The sequence below is a fragment of the Musca autumnalis genome, unplaced genomic scaffold, assembly GCF_047663935.1.
Source record: "Musca autumnalis isolate F117 unplaced genomic scaffold, ASM4766393v1 scaffold_1, whole genome shotgun sequence".
NCBI lineage: Eukaryota > Metazoa > Arthropoda > Insecta > Diptera > Muscidae > Musca > Musca autumnalis.
Genome location: NW_027411644.1, coordinates 321492305 through 321500739, shown reverse-complemented (window position 1 = coordinate 321500739; position 8435 = coordinate 321492305). Strand labels below are relative to the sequence as shown.

The window sequence follows — 8435 nt, the reverse complement described above, 5'->3', positions numbered from 1 at the left end:
AGAACTGGACACTTGAAATTTGGTATTAAGCTGGGTACACATTGTCAGTTTTGAATGACAGTTTTGTTGGTGCTTGCCAGTGTGGCCGCTCATTTTTGTCATTCATCATGCAACCACAAAATATTTTGTGGTTGCTGGACGGTTGGACAGTTATCGATAATTGCAAAACATCGTCATTCAAAACTGACAATGTGTACTGTACTTTAAGATTACTGTTCGACTGCAGGATTGAGGAAGTTTTGGAAATTCGTACTTATGGGTAAGAGAAGTACTAAATGGTACTAATTATGGTACAATATGGATTTGGGGTGAAAGGATAGAGGTGGGATCCTGAAATTTGGAATTAATGTTGTTGTTATTTATTGTTGAACTGTAATATGGTCATTTATATTTGATGTATGTTTCGGCTAAAGGTCAGTGAAAAGACGTTGTTCATGTTTAGTTTTAAATTTTTATTTTTATTCCAATATTTTGGTTGACTTCGTTAATTAATATAACTGTAGATGTGTAGGATTCAGGTAGTTTTGGAAAGTCATACAATTTGGATTTGGGTGAATTAATAGAGCTGGAATCCTGAAATTTGGAATTACGATTACAGTTTACGATTACGAAGGGTAGAATTCAGGTAGTTTTGAAAAATCGTACTTATGGTTACAAAAAGTACTAAATTTGGTACAATATGGATTTAGGTGAACGGATAGCGGTAGAATCCTGCAATTTGAAATTATGATTATTGTAGGCCTGTTGAATTGAGGAAAGACAATTCGTACATATGGGTACGAAAGTTCTAAATTTGGTACAATTTGGATTTGGTTTAACGGATAGGGCTTGAGTCTTGAAATTCGGAATTAAGATTACTGTTAAAGTGAAGGCTTGAAAATCCGAAAATCTTACATATGGGTACGAAGAATACGAAATGGTACTAAGTTTGGTACAATTTGGAATTGCACGAACGGATACAGCTGGAATCTTGAGATTTGGAATTACGATTACTGTTATTATTTTGTATTAATGCCAATGGGTTGGGATATGTCGTCGAAATACGTACCATAAGTATACGAAAAGTACTTAATGGTACTCAATTTGTTGTTGGGTGTAGGGACAGTGCTGGAATCTGTATTTTTCGTATTTAGGGTGAGTATTGGCGTGCAACGTTGGTCTCGCTGTTAATGTGTAAGGGTGATATACGGCTAATATTTTTGAAAATCAAATAAAGGGGTACGAAAAGTACTAAAATAAAAAAAATATTGATTAAAACTGGTATTAGTACAACAAAATTTTCAGTGTTCGTCATTTCCATATTATATATTGTTTATTTTTGTTTTATATCCTTTCCGCATACGAAGTAGCGGGCACTTTGCTAGTACTCTTAATATTATACGTTACATTTATATCAAAGTTTTGTAGAAAGTGTATATGAGAATTATATTTTTTTATTTACAACCAAATAAAAATAAAACAAAACAATCAGTTTTTAATCACCTAACTGTTCAAAATATGATCAGAAGATACATAATTATAATCACTTTTCAAACACCTGCATGACCCTTTTTTGATTAAGCACTTTTCAATCTTCCAGATGATCAAAATGTGCCAATAAATAACAAAAAATGGTCACATTTTAAACACTTCAATGACTAATTTGTGATTGCTACACATTTATTGTTGTATTTTAAATTGAACTATTTTTAATCACTACAGGGAGTCACTTTCTGATCATACAAGCGACTTAATCAGTTTTTGATCACCAAAAGGACTCTAAAAAGACTCCTCAATGTGATTTTTGAAAAAACAGTCTTCCAAATGCTATCTGGGAAGTTGATCACTTTAGGATAGGCCTGCTCACACACATACAAATACATTTTGTTATTGTGTTGGTTTTGAAATACACAAATTTCAATGTTTTCATTTTGGAGGTTTTCAAACTTTAGAACCCTACAGACGTAATTTTTTTCAACCGCAAATTATTTATCCAGACATTATTTGTTTTTATACAAATTTCACACTCAGCCGGCATCCTATTTGCAACTTTTGCATATAAGATGTCTGGTCCATTGCTAGACGACATCAATTTTGATGTAATAGAGGAGGAAGTAGCAACGACACCTCAAGTCAATGGCGATGTTCATATGAACATTGATAAACCAAATCATAATGACCGCAAACGGCAGCGGCTGGAAAGTGCTGTTTCGGCGATAAACATTTCTGATCTGTCATCGAAGCTGGTAAACTACAGCAATAACAACCAAAATAGATTTGGCATCCTAGGAGTCCTTGCTGATGTCGATTTTAATTGCAATCGTCCTGTCACGGAGCCTCGTTCCGCAAATGCAGAGAATCCAACAACACCAATTGCAACAACAACAACAACAACGAAAAAGGTAAAGTCATGGTGTCCGCCAATATTTATTTACAATGTGAACATTAATTCATTGGTTGCTTCATTAAGATCAACTATTCCCAAGTCATCGTTCCAAATTAAGAACATTAACAAAAACAAAAGCAAACTCTATTTTGCTGACCTGCCTTACATTCATCCATGATGGCCATACTGAAGGAAAAGAATATACATTCTTACTCCTTTACACCAAAAGATAAAAAACAGGTCTCCGTGATTGTTCGGGGAATATATGGCGATTCCGTCGCCGATGATATTAAACTGGAACTTGACGAGCTGGTTCCTGATACCGTGTCCAAAGTGACGAAATTTAATACACCGACATCGTTAAAGAAAAACATAGACAACGGTCTCTATGCAGTAGCCCTCCTTCCGGGGAAAAAAATTGGGGATGTGAACCGAATTACTCTCTTACAAAACCAAACCGTTTCTTGGGAAAAACCTAAACGGAAAGAAAATGTCATACAGTGTCACAGGTGTCAAAAATGGGGACACCTTTCACGTAATTGTAATTCGGCATTCAAATGCGTGAAGTGCGACCAAAAACATGAACCGGGCGAATGCCAACGTATCCGGTCCGATTCAGTTGATCCCTTTTGTGCGAATTGTGGAGAGTCTGGTCATCCTGCAAATTGGAAAGGCTGTCCTATTTATAAGAAATATGTAGCAGCGCGGCGGAAGCAAGTCGAAAAAGCAATTGAAGAGAAAAATACTGCAAGAAGCAATGTAAGTAAGGCTCTTAATATGCCATTCATCTCTCAGGGAAAATCATACGCAAGTTGCTTGCACACTCAAAATAACACTCAAAGCAGTCACAGTCCAAAGCCTACATTGATTGAGGAATTCTTGAAGCTAGCTAGCTATTTCACGGAACCTGAGGAGCTTAGCTTAGAACAAGAAATCAATATATTTCTTAAAAACTATGCAACCATGTCAAAAGATGACGCAAAAACGGAATTCTTGCGTTTATTGAATAAGGTTAAAGTCAAATATGGACCATAGATCGTTAAATATATTAACGTTCAATGTCAGGTCGCTTGTTGATAAAAGTCGTCAAATTGACCTTCACAATACTCTATTGGCCAACAACATAGATATCGGTTTCATACAAGAAACTCATCTGCGTAGATATAAATCAGTTAGGCTCCCTGGCTACAATTTCATTTCAAACCATACATCGGTAGGAGTAGCAGTGGCGATGAAAAGCTCCATCCAATTTAACAAATTAATAAACAATGATTTTGGAATCTGTTCTGTTCTTCTCCAAATAGACTCAACTTCAAATGGTATCCATAAAAAATGGTTAGTTGGATCCATTTATATCCCATGCAATTATCCCGTTCAGCAACTGAGAAATGATTTAGACAAGCTACTTCAGTTTTCAAGCAATTTTGATTCTTTTATTCTTGGTGGCGATCTTAATTCTAAAAGTACATCGTGGGGTGATAGTTGTGACAACGGTAACGGCAGGGTTCTCTCCACGTGGCTTGAGGACAATGTATTGGAAGTGGTTCGCCTGTGTGACACGTCGCCTTCCTATCCTAATGGTCCATCATTTCTTGATCATTTCCTAATGAGTACAAATGTTATCAATAGAATTCATCCAAACTTTGTTCTGAATACTTTACCATCATTTTCCGATCATTATCCCGTAAAAATGTCCTTGCAAATTGAGCAGACGGATTTCATAGTAAAACCACCAAGATGTTTTACATCCTACAAAAACACGGACTGGAGTAGATTTCGTGATGATTTGGATACGGCTTCACAGCGCATTATGCCTCCTTCCAATAGAAATCTGGAAAATCAAGAAATCGATAATGTTATTAAAAATTTTAATAATGTGTTTACGACAATTCACGAACACCATTCTGAAAAAATAACAATCAAGGGCGATAAACTTCCTCTGTCTGAGAGAACCAAAAATATGTATAAAATTAAACATAGATGGCAGAAAGAGCTGAAAGTCATTTATCACCGCACCGGAAATAGAAACAGCAGTGAGTATAAAATTTTGTCAAAGCAAATACAACTGTTGAAAACAATAATTAAAGAATCTGTAAATATCGAGCAAGCTCAAATATTTAGCAGTAAATTGGAAAAAATTAAACCTGGCCCTACAGCATTTAAGGAAATATACAAAATTACAGGAAAAAACAATATGCCATTTTGTAATCGGATTGTTCATGATGATAACATCGTTACCAATCCTATTGATGTTGCTAATCACTTTCAAGAATACTATTCTTCAACATTTACACAAAGAACGCCAGAGCGTCCTGTCTCTGATTTCACGACAAAGGTCTCTAATTTCCTGGGTTCGGTACCAAGACACATCTATTCTTTTGATGACAATTTCAATGCGCTAGCCAACAACGACAGTTTTCATTTTACAGACTCTGAAAACGTCAAGAGGATCATTTCTTCGATCAAAAATAAGAAATCATGCGGTCTGGATGGAGTGTCTAACTTTATCATAAGAAGATTCCCGGATTCAACCATAAAACTACTTACTTGTTTGTTCAATCACTATTTCCCATTGGAATGGAAGTTGGCAAAAATAATTCCCATCAAAAAGAAACCGAACAGCGAGTTGGTTTCGGATTTTCGTCCAATTTCATTGCTGTCCAACATTGGAAAATTATATGAGCACATCCTAAAAGAAAAAATTGAAAATGAGTTAATTGTCGAACCAACGTCAAATTTCCAGTTTGGATTCAAAAAGCTACACTCCACACAGCATGCACTCTTAAAGTTCCATAGTGATATCACTAGAAACCTTCGAGACCAAATATGTACGGTCGCAATTTCGCTGGATATTGAGAAGGCATTCGACTCAGTTTCCCATAATGGCATTCTATACAAATTAATTGATTTGAGTATAGATCCATATCTAATCAGAATTATGCGAAGTTTCTTTGATGGTCGAAGTTTCTCAGTTCAAATCCAAGGCTCTATGTCATCCAATGGTTTTATAAGCAGCGGTGTTCCCCAGGGAAGTATACTGGCACCATTCTTATTCAACATGTTTCTCTACGATTTTCCACACTTGATACAAAACTCGCAAGCCATCCTGTATGCAGATGATTGTTTAATATACGCCCATGATTCATCTCCAATCTCCGCTTTGAACAAGGCTGCTCATCACCTTCATATCATCGACAATTATTATAAAACATGGGGTATTAAAATAAACCCCTCAAAAAGCACGGCCATCTGCATAAGAAATGCATCAGGAAAGTGCCCCAGAAACGTAGTTCCCCAGAGTAAATTGCTGCAGCTAACGCTTAATGGCACCGATATTCCCTTTGTTCCCAGTATCAAATATTTGGGAGTCAACTTTAATAACTTGTTTAAGTTCAATCCACACTGTCGCGCAGCACTTCAAAAGGCTAAGCGTGTTGCTGGTAGATTCTCCTCGCTTTTTGGTAACAGACACTTGCCTCAAAATACAAAAATCCTTCTATACAAGGTAGCTATAAGGTCCATCCTGCTCTATGGCTTCGCAATCTGGTTCGCTATCTCCCCGATAGTGGCCAAGGAGTTGGAGGTCTTCGAGCGAAAGATTCTAAGAAAATCTATAAACAAACATTATGAGTCGCAGACTAAGAAATTTTCAAATACATACGTGTACAACACGGCAGGAGTCCAGCCATTCTGCAGATACGCAGTTGAACATCTGAGAAGATTTGTTGAGTCCCTTGCCACTCATGATAATGATGTGATAAAATCTTTATACGATTCCGAAAAATTTACGTCTTGGGAAGATTCTGTTTATTTCTCCCCTATTGGAGTTATAAACGAAAACATTGAAAGCGATACTGACATTATAAATGTACCTGAGTTCTTTAAAAAGACAACACCAAGTACTCATAGAGGCTAGTTTGTATGCTGGTTTTCATAGTTTTCTACGTTAAATTCGTTTTTTTTTACATATATATTTTTATATAAATTGGCTTTGCTCTTTCGTTTTATGTAATGAAATAGTTGTTTAGAAACAAAAACACTTTTGTGATATTTTTTTATACCCACCTCGTACATAATCAGGTGTTATTTATATTCGCTGTTCGCTATTATTTTCTACAGCCTTGTTAATTTTTTTTGTTATCTAGTTTTAAGTAATTTATTATTTATCAACAGACGATTTCGCTCTGTCCGACATCTGATAAGACCGTGAGCAAGTCTTGTTTATTTTAAAATTCACAATTTCACTTTTATACTTTGTTATTATTTTTCAATGTCATCTTAGCACGTAGCGTAACAAAACATCTGATTGCTTTTAGAACAAGACGATTATAGTTCTAAGTGTTCATGTCATTAGTTCATTTTATGTCATGTTCATACCAGCATTTGAATCACGTCGTTCGTTCTCATAATTACTTACACGAATTAACCCGTTCATACGACATGGTACACAATTTATAGCAACATGATTCATATTTTCATGGTTTTTGTTTACTGATTTTAAAGAAAGTTTCAACCAAAATACGGGTAAAATTATTTTATATGAACTGAAAAAATATTTATCATTCTTTCAGATATATATTTAATATTAAATTCTATTATTTTCATTCATGTTTTCCATTTTTTCTCAGAATTTTGGTGTTTTCAGTATATTTTCAAATTTTTCTATTTCAATAATTAACGAGAGAGAGAGACCTGCCAACATATCTTTTTGGTATACAGACATTCTGGCAGGCATTTGTTTTTTGTTTCTAAATTTGTAATTTGTACGCGAATTTGAAACGATGGACATGAAATGCAACTGCAATGGAAGAGAAGACAAAATTTGATATGATTTGAATGTATACTAGTCGTTAAACTGTTTACTTTTCATTCATATTTTGCAGTTTTTCTATAAAGTTTTGGATTTCTAATACATTTTTAATTTTTTATTTTTCCTGTCATAATTAATTTATTTCGATAAATTCTCTCATTTGTTAGAGATGGGACATATTTTATCGTCGTTCTGAGAGTAATTTAAATTGAACAATGTACAAAAATCGTTGTTCGTTCTCAAAATTTTGTATGGGAAATGAAGTAATTGTATCGTAATTTGGGGTCTAACAACGAATAGAGAGCGAATTACCGCTAGTCTGAACATGACATTACATTACACAATGTTATCGATATAAGAAGTCTCAATAAAGTTTAACTTAACTTAACTTGTTTTCATTTTGCCTCTGTAGACTGCGAGAAATATTGCACAAGTTTTTTTTTTTATTTTATGTTTCAAAATTTAAAGTAGAAGAATTATTTTATTTTGACCAAATATGTCTGTTGATGTTATAATTTGTTGCAAATCAAGTTCGTGACAAACCAAAGTGCGCTGACAAACCAAACACTCGAATTTGCCGTAATAATTTTCGGCAAATAAAAATTCGTATTCAGTATCTTCATTCATTTTTTGTTCCATAGACCGAACTAAGAAAAGATCTCCATTCCTCTCTGTTTTTCGCTTGACTTTTTGGAATACCGCGCCTTTTCATTTCTTCATCCACTTGTATGCTCCATCGAAGCTTAGGCCTGCCGATTCTGCGTGCACCGCCATGTGGCATGTATTCATACGCCTTTTTAGCGGGTTCATCATCGCTCATTCTCATGATATAGGCCATATAGCCAACGCAATCGTTGCATCTCGATAGGTTTAACTATATTCATGTCTTTGTATAGCTTATATAGCTCTTGGTTCATACGACGTCGATATTCACCGTCAACGCAAATCGGCCCGTAGATCTTTCGAAGAATTTTCCTCTCAAATACAACAAGCACTGCCTTATCTGCTTGCGTAAGTACCCATGCTTCGGAGCCATACATTAGCACGGGTAGTATCAGCGTTTTGTATAGTGTTATTTTTGTTTGACGAGATGTGGCTTTGTTTTTAAATTGCTTACTTAAACCATAGTAGCATCTGTTGGCCAATACAATTCTTCTTCTTATTTCACAACTGATGTTGTTTGTTGTGTTTATGGCAGTGCCGAGGTAGACGAAGTCTTTACCTCAAAATTATAGGTACCAACTTCCACAGTTGGTCCGA

The 8435-nt window shown here is 35.2% G+C and overlaps 1 long non-coding RNA gene across 2 annotated transcripts; it reads right to left on the bottom strand.

Annotated features, from left to right (window-relative positions):
- Positions 1–3771: 3771 nt before the first annotated feature.
- LOC141390070 (uncharacterized) lies at positions 3772–6697 on the bottom strand. 2 transcript variants are annotated; one of them, XR_012409254.1, is made up of 4 exons: positions 6431–6697; positions 4913–5054; positions 4027–4196; positions 3772–3968 (listed from the first exon to the last, which is right to left on the bottom strand). It is a non-coding gene; the product is annotated as an uncharacterized lncRNA (long non-coding RNA). The 2 variants fall into 2 exon arrangements; XR_012409255.1 differs by lacking the exon at positions 4913–5054 and having other exon boundaries at positions 6431–6694.
- Positions 6698–8435: the final 1738 nt, after the last annotated feature.